Source organism: Platalea leucorodia (genome assembly GCF_965183815.1).
Source record: "Platalea leucorodia genome assembly, chromosome: 4".
Lineage (NCBI taxonomy): Eukaryota > Metazoa > Chordata > Aves > Pelecaniformes > Threskiornithidae > Platalea > Platalea leucorodia.
In genome coordinates this window covers 73,706,691-73,721,637 of record NC_138826.1, presented here as the reverse complement: position 1 = coordinate 73,721,637, position 14,947 = coordinate 73,706,691, and positions in this window count along the sequence as shown.

The following is a 14,947-nucleotide window of genomic DNA, read 5'->3' as shown; positions in this document are numbered from 1 at the left end:
CATGCCTGAGACTCCACTGCAGAGCAAAGGAAGGATTCCCCCTCCCCGGCCCTTTTTCTGCAGGTCACACTGCAAGGAGAAAGGGTTTTTCCATAGATAAACAACTGACTAATTCAGGGCATTTGGCTACAGTAAATCAGCTGCAGGAAGCGCTAAAAATGAGGGACAGCCAAGGGGGAAAGAGCAAGAGACACTCTTGCTCTGACCAGAGAGCCAAGCTGTGCAGGCTGGGAAGAAGCAGTCCAATAACTGCACACATTAACGGGTTTGAAATTATCTGTACATGTTCACGGGAGTGTTGCAAAAGCCACTGCAGACAGGCCAGGGGAGAGGCCTGCTCTGTGAATGGCAGAAGCCAAAACCAGCCAAGCAAAGTAACTGACTCCTGGGCTGATCAAGGGGTGATGACAGCACTGCAAACACAAAGGCAGCAGCACCATTACAGAATGCAGCTGTCTGCCAGCACACCCAGAGCAGGAGAATGGCTTGATTCCCTTGCAGCAAAGATGACAGAGAAAAAACAAACCATCATCAACACCAACAAAAAAAAAGTGTGCAAGGAATGGAGACATCATGGGAGGCATAAAAGATGATGCTAGGAGTGGTGTAAAAGATTATAGGTCACTTCCAGCACTGGAGTAACTCTCCACAGCTGGCATCCAGGGTGCAGTTAGCCCAAGAATCATTTAACAGAGGAAAGTAAGGCAAAATCAGCATGAAATATTATCCCACTCAAAACATATCCAGCCCAGGGGGCAGCCCAGAAATGTATGCTGCAGTTGTACTAGTTGTCTTTAGAAGGCTGCCTAATCTTGTGATTATTTACATTTGCAGCTCTGCCTGCTCAGATAATAAGAGCAGTCAGGGTACCAGTTGATTGCTGGAGGAACTGGGGAGGAATTTTAATCCCAGACCCTCTGTTTCTGCATTGCACAGTTGGCGAGGTGCATCACTGCAGGCAGCTCAGCTCTCCCGACATTGTCAGAGCCATGGTGTTGGATTAGATATACAGTGATCTGATGCATGATGACAAATCTCATGTTGCACAATTCACCCAAAGTATGTGGGTATCTGGTATAAATATACACCTTGTCATCTGTTACAGTGCTTAGGAAACTTGATTGCCTTTCTGCTCAACCTAGCATGGAAGGCTGTAGCTGGCAGCCTTCCTCTGTTCCACCCCCTCTCAGGCTTCTCATGTGGACCAGGCTAGCCAGGGACCAGAGGGGTCAATTCATAGGGTGAGGGGTCTCCAGCCAGCATGAGCCTAGAGGCAAGTACAGGAGGCATGCTCCTCAGCAGAGATTTATGAGAAGCCAAGATGCTTCATCTGATCTCCTAGGCTAATCCCCATGTCAGGATTTGGGCAACAGAGGTGGATCTGTCTGCAGTGAGGTCTAGGGGAAGAGGCAGTGCTGTGGAGCTCTGCCCTGTGAGTATTGTCACTCTCATACAGATGACCTGACAAGCATAACACAGTCAGAGGTGCTAAAGAAAGGGGTGTCGGGGGTGCTCCTGCCTCTCTCCACCTTCCAGATAAATGTGTGGGTGCACAGAAGCCTAGCTTTTGGCGTTCACAGATGGATGTGACTTTTTTTTCCTGAGTTTTGTGGGGCATCATAGATTATTTCTTCCTCTGGAAGCAACTCCCAGAATGAATGGTTCATTTCATGGACATGCTCACTGTAGAGCTTTTTGGGCCTTGCTCTGATGACAACACAGCTGAGGGGGCTGAGCTGTAATTCAGTGAGTAAAAGCACTTCCTAGGGCTTTGGGAGGGTGGAAGGATGTGTGGCTCTGAGAGACAGCGGAATATCAACTGAATGAGGCACTATCTTGTTATCAGAGCCTTGAAACCATACATGCACACACCAGGGCAGCTTAGCCAAGCAAGGAAAAGGTAGTACTGTAGGCACGGCCTGTGAGAGAGGGGGCCAGCATGCAGAGATGGGTGGGGGGCTGGCAAAGTGCTCCTCACACTGCAGCCATGGCAGGTCTCCCCCACGCTCCTGGGCAGTGCAGGGCTCCCTAGGAGCTGCTGACAGCCCCTGAGTCCTACTGATGTCCCTAAAAGCTGAGGCTGCTCAGCATTTTGGGGACACGTTTAGCAGCTCCCAGGATTGGATCCAAAGCCCTCACCATTTCTGTTTACAGACTCAGGGAGGTAAAAGATAGCCTCAGCACAGCTTGAATGTATGTTTTTAGGGGGTTCTGTTTCTAAACAGCATTCTGAAGCAGGAGATGCTTCATGTGCATCACATAGAGGATGATCAACTACGCAGCACAGCAAGCAGCTTTGTGGCAAAGAAACCAGAACCCCTGCACTTTGCATCCCAGCTCTGGAAAGGGCTTGCAGGCTCTGCAAGAGAGCCAGAGTGTGGGGAGGTGGAGGCAGAGGTGAAAGGCAGGAGTGAAGTACTCAGGACCATCCCAGAAGCAAGGAGCATGGGCACTACCTAGCCAGGAGGATGGACTGGCAGTGATCAGATGCCATGAAGGAATGGGGCAGCAGAAAGAAATGGGGGATCAGATTTGTGGATGGGAGGGAGAATGAGATAGACAGGAAAAACAAACACTACAGAAGACCTGAAGACCATCACAGCACTGGTGGGCTGGGGGAGGACAAGTGGTTTAGTGGGGCGGTGTATGGAGTTTGGGACACGTGAGACCCACTGCAGTCATCTACCAAGATCCTGATCAGGCAGTAGGCTTGCTTCCCCATGGCAGTACCAGAGGCTTATGTGCACAGTCCTGCCAAAAAGTGGGACAAATCATTGTAAACCATCCAGCACCGAGGACCCATGCGTGCCCTCTCAGCCCCTTGATGGCTGAAGACCCCGGTCCCCTGCATTGTCACTAGAGGTCAGTGCAATCCCAGCAAATGTCTCTGCTGAATGTATCTTATGATCCTATGATTTGAGATATGGGCATCCCTAGCCAGGGACAGTGCTGCTTTATCATAGTATAATTCAGAAATGGGAGCATGCCCCAGCCTCACTTGGCAGCCCTCAGATGGGCTCCCCACTGGCCTGTGGCATGTCATGTAGAAGAAGAAAGAGGCATGTCAGGGGCATCTTGTCCCATATAAGAGGTAACATCGTCAGAGTGTTTATCACCAATGAGAGACCCACAAAGCAAATGGAAATTGAAGAAGAAACTCTACGGGGGAATGAGCAAAAACTTTCTAACCATCAGGCCTGAAGAGATGACTGTGGCTCAGTTCCCTTCTGCCACTGAGAGCTGTTTTGGGCTCAAGGAGATAAACAGGTTTGCCTCTCACTCCTGCAGTTAATGCATCCCCTCTGCTGTGTACTGTCAGAGAAACAGAGGCAGAGAAATTGCATTGAGCTGGGGCAAGCAGGCTGGAAGCAGAGAATGGAGGAGATGCTAGGGTGGCCTGAAGATGGAAAGACCACAGTCCTTTAGGGCCTCTACAGCTCCTGCTTCAGGGTGGAAGCCTTTCCAGCTAACTCCCTTCACTTCCAGTGGATCTTAACAAAACAGGGTCTTTCTCAGATTCTCAAAGAGCAGGCCCTAGGTTCCTAAAGACTGATAGCAGCAGGCAAGTAGCTAAGTCTGTATTAAGGTAACCAGCTTTCAAGTGTGTGGTTTTAATACTGATGAGTTGCCAGTGAAACTTGTGGAAGCTGCAGAGGCTCAGCAAAGTCTGTCAATTTCAGTATCTCATTTCAAACACCCAAGCCAGAAAAACTGAACACAGACACCCAGTGGAGACCTTGAAACCCCACAGCAAGGAGACAAAAAGATCAGAGAAGTCATTGCTTTTTTTGCCATGTGCCTACCAGAAGATTTGCGATGACCTTGCTGCAATAAAGGCAAAGTTTGTATTTGCGGTGCAGTAAATCTAGTAGTCCCTGCTGTATAATTGCATGCCCATAGAGAAGCACAACTGCTCTCTTGCTGAGGAAAAGGGAAACATGGGGTGGAAGTGTGGTAGAGCCCAAACAACAGGAGATAAATGAAGCTAAGCATAGGAAGTGAGTTTTTCCACTCAAATTCAGAGGATTCTGCAAATTATAAAGCATGTGTTTGATCCAGTCATCAAAGCTCTGGCAGAGGTGAGAGGGGTGCAAGAAAAGGCCATGGCTTTGGAGAGTTCTGGGCGTTTCTGTTGTGCTTTGGACAAGTGCCTCCTTCTGCCCCTTCAGCCTGACCTCTCAGGTGTTGGAGAGGAGACCTCCCTGTCCCGCCAGCCATTTGCAGCCTCAGCACACCGCTTCCTCAGCTGTCACCTCCCAGGCTGCCTCTGTAGGAGCGGGAAATCAGAGCGGACCAGCCAGGCTCTTTCTGTGATGCACTGTTCTTGGGACAAGAGAAAGGGAAATGTTGTGGACATATCAGGCACTTCAGCAGAGATCTGGGGGGCAGGACAGATCCAGCAGTCCCATAGCCTTCAACTGTGCCTCCCCCAGCAGCAGAGAGCTCAGAGGGCAAGAAGGGGATATTCTGCCCCCCAGGCAGGAGGGGGGATCGACTGTTTAGGCCATGCTTGCTGCGTGCCAGCACAGGTAAAGCTGGCAGTCAGCTCACCCCTCACCACCTCCCCAGCTGCTTTCCTGGGCAGCTACCTGCTTCACCCATGCCTGCGGCTAACGAGCAGCAATGAGAGGTGAAAGGAGACAGGCCTCCAAGGAGAACCTTTCCATATTACTTTCACAATGTGACTAAGCAGATATTGGTCATGACGAATCAAGCACAGTCACACCCAGATCCAGTGTGCTTCAGAGCAGAACCAGTGCAGCACAAGGAGTGAGACCCAGTTGACCTGTAGTGCCAACAGAGCCGTTACTGCACACTGGCCCTTACAAACATTCACATTAAGATGACTATGGCTTTGACACATACTAAGCACCTACGCTGAACTTCTCCCATGCTTGGTCTTTCTGTCCCATTTTATTTTTCCACTCACAGGGAAAAAACAGATTTTTGCACTATCTATCTGCTTCTAAGGCAAAACTTAATGAAAAGCAGATGCTTTCTACCATGACTGTTTCCTTTCATCCTTCCCTAGATGACTTCTACCCTCTCCCTGCTGCAGAGATGGAAGTAAAACTTGGCAGAGCAGCAAGCTGGGAGTCATGCAGGAGCCCTTTATTGCCCAGGAGAAAATCAATGACACTTAGGCCAACACATATGCTATAGATAAAAGCACTGCTTGCTCAGAGAAGCCGTGATTGGGAAAGTTAGCCCGTTTCTAACTTTCTGACCATTCTGTGTTGCACATGTCTCCAAATATCAGCAAAGCTTTTGTGCCATAATAGAGTCAGATCTAGATGCAACTCAGGTGGAAAGCACTGCACAGCCACACATGTGGCATGCCAGGTGGAGCTAAGAGAACAAATCCACGTCCCTGTGTAGTAACCTTACTTTTTTCCCCAGAATCACTGATCTTAATGGGATCCAAGCAAAATGGAGCTCATCTTTCATCAGAGTGCTCTCACTATGAGAAGGTGCAATGGATGGGAAGCCACAGACCCTGAGCTCTTCCTTCTTATCTATCTCTTTCACTGTCTGGAATTACTCTGTTTACAACAGTATTCTTCATATGCATGGATTCATCTCAACTTTCATAGTTTCATATAGCCTATTTTACAAAGGTTGAGAGCATGGCTGCAAAGTCACCTCCAGCAGGTCTGGGAAAACAGATTTCTAGTATGAGAGAGAGAAATGATACTACCTCTGCCTTCTGGGTCTACACATGCCATGTCACCCACCACCACACTGCTTCCTTGGGGACTGCCTTCCTCTGCTTCCCAGTGCTGCCTCCTTCCAGAGCTCCCACAGGTACTCAAAGGGCAAATGTCTCAGCTTTAATCCTCAAAGCCATCAGCAATTATCTTGCATCACGTTTGCCACTCTTCTCTATCACATGTGCACTCTTAGTTCCCACCAGTGTTGAAAGCTTCCAACAGCCCTTGCCTTTTCAAAGGGCACTGCAGACAGCCATTTACACTTTAAATAGATATTAAAATGAAGCCACCTGCACGCCTTCCAGTTCCCGAACTGCAGAGCAGAGTGATGGATAATGGAAGTGTACCAACACATCAACAGTTTCCACTAGCAACTGCTGCAGAATAGCATGATACCAACTTCAAATATGGACAGGAAATGGCTTTTGATATCAAATGTAAGTTTCAACCCCACAAGAGTCTCTAAAAATAAGCATTTGTTCCCACCCGCCCTTGATTTGATACCAAATGGATTGTGGAGAAAGACCAAACTCTAGAAACAGAAGTAATAATAGAGGTACAATTTTAATTAATTGATCCTATATTCTTCCTCTTTCTACTGGACCCGCTGCCTCATTCAGCACACAGAAGTGCTCCGCAGATGAGGCTATCATCTTCCTTATTCGCTCTGTGGCCGTATTTATCTGCACACCAGCAGCGCAGAATGCATACAGAACTCTGCTTCCCTCCTGGGCTGTTCGATCTGCCTCGTTATTATCACCACTGAGCAGTTCCCAAACTGAAAAGGACTTTTGTCTTCCAGTCACCTCTGCAAAACCAAACCATTATCACAGGCATTTTAGAGACAGGGGAACTGATTCATAGGCAGATCACAGTTAAAAATCTGCAATGCTGACCATTAATTTTGGCCACCACAGTGGCTGGCTGCCTCTACATACAAAAGGAAACAGCTCATGGCCACTACTGAAAAGTTGGGTGTATGTGATTTGCTCAGCATCACATTCAGAGTCCATGGTAAAGGCAGAGAGAGAAGAATGGGTTTCTACAACCCACTTTAATGTTCTCAATGGGGCTAGCTGTATTCATCTTTTTGCTTGCACACGGAAGTGGAAGGAAGTTTTCATGCATCTCCTTAAGCCACCAGTCACCTCAGATCAGGATTACAGATCTGGGAAACACCCAGAAACTTCCCACCAATGTGAACCCTCTGGATGGGAAACACAAGAGCACAAACATAAATGTCAAAAAGATCAATTAATCTTAGGTGCCACTATCAAGACACCAGTAGCCCATGTATGGAAATCTCCATGCACTCAAAGCATGGCTCCCATGGGCTTCAGCTGTAGCAGTGATTTCTGCAAAGCAGACCTCAAGGGCTCCCATCAGCCCCTTTCCTCCCCTGCAATAAGCCATGTCTGCGTAGATCTGCTTTTAAACAATTGAGCACAAGCTCTGTCTTGGCTGACAACCAAGTGCTGCACATTTGCATCCCAACTTTACGCCTTCTTGCGCATTGAGCCCATCCAGATGGCAGGCTGTATTCGAGGCTTAATGATCTGCTTCCCCTCCTCCCAGTACGGGCACAGTAAATCACTGGCAAATCTTCCCGATGGTCTTTTAGAGGGAAGACAGATCAAATACATATATTGTGTTTCAAAATACCAAGTCCTCGAGAAAATTATGGTCTGCAACATTGGTGCAGAGCATGGATTCAGCTGAATGACTTAAAATGCTTGCAAGTAATCTTTCCCAGCCAGCTCACCCTTCCCAAGTCCCTGTGCCTGGGACTGCCTCCTTTGCCAGGCAAAGATTTTGCCAGACTTGGGTTGGTCACTCCACTCTTGGTCACTGCAGTTCCCTGTCCCCTCCGAAGAAAGGCTCTTTTAGCAGAGACAGGCAGACCAAAACTTCTGGAAAAATCTCCAGAAGAAAAGCTAGAGTTTGGTCTGTTTGAAGGCTGGGTACTGCTCACCACAGAGGCTGCTGGAGCCCTGGCTTCCAGGGCAGAATTTTACACGCTCAGGTCATGGCCAGGAGATGTATGTGTTCGTGACATGAGACCCAGCTGCATCTTCAGCCCACAGAGCACTGCACAGAATACAGGGATCTTCTCACAGGACCAGAACTCAAGCGCTGCAGAGAGATCTCAAGATATCTTTATGTGTGGCCACATAAGATACTTTTTTCATTTGATGAGAGGGTAAATTGGCACTCACAAACTTAGTTTCAGTAAATGGCCACAGTGATGTTGACTGCCCCCCTCAACATCACACAGAAAGCTATGGCAGAGGCAGGCACTGCCTCTGAATTGTCCTGACAGCACTTAACAGCCTTAAAGTGAGGATATGTCCAGCCTGGGGACCTCCATCTCATTCTCTTCAAACTTTCCAATATCTGTAGTGACTAAGGCTTCACGCTCTGCAGTCCTTATTGCTACCGAGCTCTGACCTCTCCCAAAAGCTGCTCCCACTGTGCCTGCTCAGTGAGGCATGGCACTATGTTGAAACCCTTGCGCTCTTGTATTTAAAGATTGGTGAATGGTTTGGGATGCAAAAGCAATTAATTGAGGTTCATACCAAACTTAATTGTGACATTTCCTGAGTACTTGATTTTGTTTCTCAAATTAAGTCTTTTTATCATCAAAAGACTGTTTTCCAGTGTGTGCAGTATACTTATAAGAAGAAATTCACTCCTGTGGAGTTCACTGTGTTTCCATCCACTTAAGCTGGATCTGACAACTTAAGTGATTTGTGTGCCTTGAGCTAACCATCTACATAGAAGTAAGAATCAGCTATAGCTTACATGTAATATACTCCACAAAATATAAATATATCCACATGTGCATTCAAACAAAATGTCAATGCTATTTCTCAGAGAATATGGGTGCAAGGGCCAGGGGCCAGCGAAATAATTTTCAGCTTTTAAGTGACAGACAATGGAAGTGATCCAGTCTTGCATCTCATAAGTACTAGCAGATTGGCCAGGATTTGGATGCTAACAAAGAGATTCAGTACATGGGCCTGGTTTCAATTAATGAGCATGTGTCCATATGGCTCTGTGTGTGTATGTGTTTATACTGAGTGTTCTTTCCTGTTAATGGGTGTTGCATAAGTACAAGTGTGCATGTGTGTGCCTGTGAAGGCAGGTTCAGAGCTACTTCAAAAATGCCCAGCAGCACAGGCAAAATTTAGCGTTGACGCCCAGAATAGAAGGTCTTGTATGTTAGCTGTGACAAGACCCTGGAAATATCGTATTTTAAACAGAAAACCTCTCTTCTCTGGCAGGAAATCAGAGTCACGCGGCAGCAGTGAAACCACCAAACCCGAGCCGCTGATCATGCAGGATCTGCCACTGTGTTGGGGCAGGGTAGCAGCAGTTGGTGCTGGGACAAACGCCACTCAGGGAGACAGAAGGACCAAACACGATCAAACCTGCTCCTGGCAGACACACCAGCCAGGCTGCCCCGCTCTGCCTGCAGAGCGAGGAGGCAGAGACTGCCAGCGCTTACTGCTCAAGTGGCTGGTACCAGTCTCCTCTTGCAGTGGCAGATCCTGCCATTCTGCCGCTCTGGGCAGCCTACCTCCCTAGGAAACATCCTGCTCTGCCCGTGTCTGCAGCCGGCCCACCTGTGTGCATGTCAGACCACGCACCTGCCTGAGATTTGTCAGCAAACAACATGGCTCTGTGTGTCGTCCACAGCACTTGCTTCTCCTTTAGCTTTTTTTTTAAAAACAATGTAGTTGTCAGCTCAGTAGCTGTCAGACAGGTAGAAGGAGGAATAGGCAAATGAGATAAAATACTTCGTACATAATAGGAAATTCAGACGCAGCGATTTTTAAACAATTTGTGCATCCTTAAGCTTAATTTAATTCTTTATCCACCCCCCTGTCTCAGTTTCTTAAGTTATAATTGGTTCTGCAAATTATAGGCTAATTCAAAATTAAGATGTACTAATGAGGTTGATGATGACCATACAGAACCACAGGACTCCGATAAGGTGTTTACCTGCTATTTTAGGGTTATCCTGCCTTTCCAGCTCTACATTTCTTTCTCCCAAGATGCACTAACTTTACATTGTTCTAACTAATGCTTAATTTAAGCTGGTGCACTTTCATCTCTGTTGATATCAGTGCCTAAATATTTTCTTTAAGTACCCCTTCAAGCTCTTCTCTCGTTTTATTCCCAACAGCCACATACACAGGGCTCAGGACCTGACAGTCCTGGCATATCTGTGGATCCTAAAGAGCAAGACGGCAGCCTGATATCACCAGTGCAAGACTGAAAGTTATTTGGGAAGGAGGGGGCTAGGACAAGATATGCCACTGGATCAGGCTAAGTTCAGGGATAGCTCTACTGCTTGGAAACCAGTCTGGGCCCAGAGATCCTAATAGCCCTGGGACTACGTGTAAGACATTCAACCTTGCCCTTCCAGACCCCTGGTAGCAGTGCCTAGCCCAGTTTTAATCCTAACTCTATTTGCAATAGAGTTAACCAGTTTCTGCATTAGCACTATGCATAAGCCATTTACTCCTGCCAACGCCAGCCCTTCTCCATCCTGGGGAGCATGCTGGATGCAACAACAATATGAGCACTTCAGCATCTACTGCTCGAAACCATAGCCCTGATTGATAGCCACTCGTCCCTCATGTGCTGCACACTGAACCTTTTTGGACCTTTTACAAATGGAGACATTTTCTGTCTCCTGTACTGAACAGTTATTTTGGTGCCTTCTTCCAATGCAGAAATAATCCCCAGTGACAATTAGCAATGAAAGCCACAAAGTAATACACAACCAAACCATTACTCCACATTTTCTTTACAGAAGCACTTCCAGTATCTGAGAGCCTCAGAAATACTCTTTGCACCTTGTGTTAACTTTCCTGCCCAGCTCCATGCCTGCTCAGTTTCCCCACTGGATTAAATATACCTGGAATTATTAATTTCCCCTCACGATAATTCTGTAAGGTAGGAAAGTCTAATTTGGAGTGCTCAAACACAGCTTTAAGGACTTTCATAAATCACAGTCTACATTATCCTGCAGTGCAATGACAGAGCTAAGTACAAACATAAGCCCTTCAGGGAACCAGTGTCTGAGAACAGGTCTACCCTGCCACAACACAAACCCCAGAAGCACTTCTGAGGCCAAACCCCAACACCATAAACCTTGGTGAGACTGAAGAGCCCACTCTGAGGACTCTGAGCTGGAAGTAATTAGAAGTAAGGGATCTCAAGAGTCTGAGATCCTTCTAGGACCCCCAGGACACAGGTAGTCCAAATGAATCAAGCATCAGGGTACTGCCTGGAGCCTCGCAACCCCCCAACAAGTCTTCCAGAGACAGCATCTCCATCCTTTCATGCCTCTGTGCAACACCTGAGAGCCTCTGTGTATAATGTGACTCTTCAAGCCCTCACAGTACAAGCAACTGACCCAGTCCACTCCTCTGTGAGAGCATGGTGCCTTGAGGGAAAGCAGTCACCAAAATCCTCAAGACAACTTGGCAGAGGGGCAACTGCCCACTCCTCTTTGTGCACTCCTCTTCCTCAGCACTGTGAAAGCCACCCTGGAGAGTTGCATTGATGAGGAATTTGCTGACAGGAGAATTTTATTACTGTCCTTGTCCTCATCAGCATTTTTACTATTTATTTACTCCAAATCTGTTAGGGACCAAGTGTCTGAGGTCTCACGATGACGGAATGGCCAGCCAGGAAAGAGGCCTGAAGTTTTGTAGATGAACCAAGGGAGAGGGCAGAAAACCAGGTCAGAATTCACGAATGGCTGTGCCCCTGTATCTACAGCAGCCTGCACACAGCATGCCAGGCCTGTGGTCTGACCTGCAAGCAAATGGGGAACCCACGTGGCATCTACATATCCAGAGCTGGTTTGAAGCTATAAATTTGCAGATTCCATTCTGACACCATGCTGGGGCTATCGAGGAAAAAAAAAAGCAAGCAATTATTCCACTCTGGTGATTCATTCTTCCGTGTCTCAGACATCACAGAGCTGAAGCCAACCGTACCTTTTCAAGCATTTTCTCCCTCAATTAAATACAGATCTAGGTATCCTCGGCAAAGACTACTATCCTCTAAGAAAAAGCTAACAACACTAAATACCAGTTTTCATCCTTGTAAAATCTCTGAGGCCAACGCCAAGCACGTGATGGATTTAACTCTTTGGAGATCATGAAGGACTTCAGGGCTAAAATATAGAAATCACTTAGCTGAGTTGAAATCATTATCTTTATGGACAGTAATGCAAGCTGCTAATTTTGATAAGGATGACAAATTCACTTCTTCCAGCATAATTCATCCTAGACAACCTGAGTGCACTTTCTGGATGGCAAACAGCAGCTACTATTGAATTTTTGCAAATCTCTTGACAAGCAATTAAAGTTATCACAGCACTTAGGCATTTCTTCTTCCAAGAGCATGGAATAACCCGAATACCTGGTAGCATCAGTAACTTGCAAAGGAGGGGGTACCGATTTTAAATGTACATAATAGGATGGAAAATACAGAAGACAAAACTGTGATGCACCTTCACTTGAAACAGCGCTCTCCCTCCAAGCTTCTGAAGTGAAACCCAGGGACCAACAAAGCCATCCACTCATTTTGCCTCTAACTTCAACGGGACCAGGTTATCAAGAAAGACATCACAGAAACTGAACGAGAAACAGAGGGGCAAAAACCCAGAGGAGTAAAGAGACTGTGGCATAAAGAGACATGAGAATTATTGGCTTTTCTTGGTTTCAAGAGGCAATAAATAAGTGAGGGATGCAATAGATAAAAATATCAAAGGAAGGAAAAGGCAAAATTACTACCTTGTGCAGGAAATGGAAGGGCATTCAATTACAACAGAGGAAGGTACAGGGAAATGTTTTCCACATGGCATCTAAATAACTTGTGGAACTTATTGTTGGAAGATGTCATTCAGGTTAAGAATTTAGCAAAATGTAGAACAGGATTCATGCATCTTGCAATGGACGGGAATTTTTAGGAGCTTTGTGTTTATCGCAGGACATAAAAAACAGCTTCTAAGTGTCAGGGATTAAGTAGAAAGTATCCCTCCGGGAAGGTTATCCCTAAACAATGTCCTGTGGGATGCTCCCCTTTCCTCTGAAGTGCTACAGACAAGCCAGAGGTAGCCTACCTCATCCTGATCTCATCTACAGGATAATTCCAGGGAGGTATTTTCAAAGCCAAATGGAGGAATTGTATGCTATTTAATCGGAGTCCATTGGAAATGCTTAGCAGCATCTCAGCTGCACCGTCAGGAGATCAATTATTACATCAATAAAAGGAATTAAGAGCTTTGTCAGAAAAACATCAGGAAAGCAACCTCCCTAAAAGATACATAGACCAGGTTCTCATGCTGTTGCTGCTGAGAAGGAAGAGGGCCCTCCCTCCCATCCCTGCCCCAAATCTATGCCACAGCAGGAGTGAAGCAGATTACAATGAGCAATTCCTCCCAGTCCCCCAGGTGAAAGTACCACTTTCCCCCAGTTCCCAATAATGTAAGTGGAAAAGTTCCTCCTGGGCTGATTTGCATTGACCTACAGAGCCAACATATGTGAATACAGTAAGTGTTGACCTCAATGTCACAAAATAAAAGTAGCAGCCACAGTGTAATGGCTTCAGGCTATTGCATAGCTTACTGAACACAGAGAGGCTCTGCCTGCCTGGTGGGAGCTGGGCTGGCAGCACTACAGTGGTTCCAGCAGCCCTCGGCCCCACAGCAGTTGGAAGAAGCGAGCAGAGCTAAGGGGGACAGAGACCACTTTGGAGGTAGGTACCCAGCTCTTCTCATCAGCAGGTACATGAGAAAATGTGATTATGCCTGGCTATGGCAGAAGAGAGGGAGGGAATGGAGCTTTTCTTTTGTGTTGGATCCTGAAGTTTTGGTTCGTGGAAAAGGAACATACATTCTGGGGATGAGGTTACAATCTCCGAATATAAGGCCATTTGCCTGTAGGATGTACATTACAGTACTTCCGCAGACTCCAATGGAAAAACTTGGTGGCACACTAGCCTCTAATTCCAGACAACAGAGGAACCCTGAGATTGTTTCTATTTTAGAAGGACTTATGAACAATTTTTTTTTACAATGTTCAAAAGCAACAATCCTATTATTTCTCTGGAGCAAAACCACCTCTCTTTTGTCCTGTGTCCCTTACCACCCCAGAAATCTGAAAGATGACCAGGATAGGGAAAAGCAGCCATCTGCTGTCTGAGAAAATATAACAGAGAACGGACAGCTAGGTAAGTTAGTTACCTGCTAGAGGACTTGGACAGACCTACTCTGCAGCTCATAAGCCAGCACAGACCATCTCAGCTGCTGCAAATTGCTTAACCCAGTGCACTCTGCTCCTGATAGGAGTCTGCGGTGCTACACCAGCCTTGTTCCTCCCCCTCCTTGCCTGCCTCCCTCACACATGCATGCACGCACTGAGGAGGACAAGTTTCCACCTCTGAGTGAAAGGTGACATCTCTTCTCTTCAGGAGGGTTGTTCAGCAAGTTGCCAATTTAATCCAGGCTTTCAAAGCTCTCATGCTGTCCAATAGCTTGACTTGGCTTCCTACTGCTCTGTAGCACTTTGAGGTTCTTTGTTCTGTAGGGACTTGATTTTTTTTCTCTCTGAGATCGGAAAAGAGAATCTTTTTTTAGCTTGTATCAGGGGCTGGCTTAGGAGACTAAAGAAAGGCAAGGTCATCGGTTCACACCACGCCATACAATTGTGAAAATGCTAACGAGCCTGTGATAAGAAAGGAACTAAGACTCTCTTGCTTGATACAAATTATTGGACCACAAAGGGGCCATCATCTGCACTATGTCACAGACAGGATCCTAATGTCGTCCTCTGTATCACCCAGATCTCTCTGCCAAAGGTAGATCAGGCCCAGATCTGCCTGGCTTGCGATATCATAGTATCTTCAAATTGATTAACTGTTCAGTTTTCTCAGCAGCCTGGAAGGGCAGGTAATGGCTATTATTGCTATTCAATGCAAGAGAGAATTGTGGCTGAGAGATTACTTAGAGTACAAGCAGGACAGTGACCCGAGAACAGCCTGGCTCCCAGGCCTCCTCCTGACCCCTACAGCTTCCACCCAATTTAGCAACAAGATGAAGACTCAATCCATGTCATGAGAAAATTCATACAAACTGTCTGCCCCCCCGGCTGCTTCTTCAGATGCCTAGTGCTGCCAGAGTGATATTTCATAAGTGACCGCAATAATTCTTT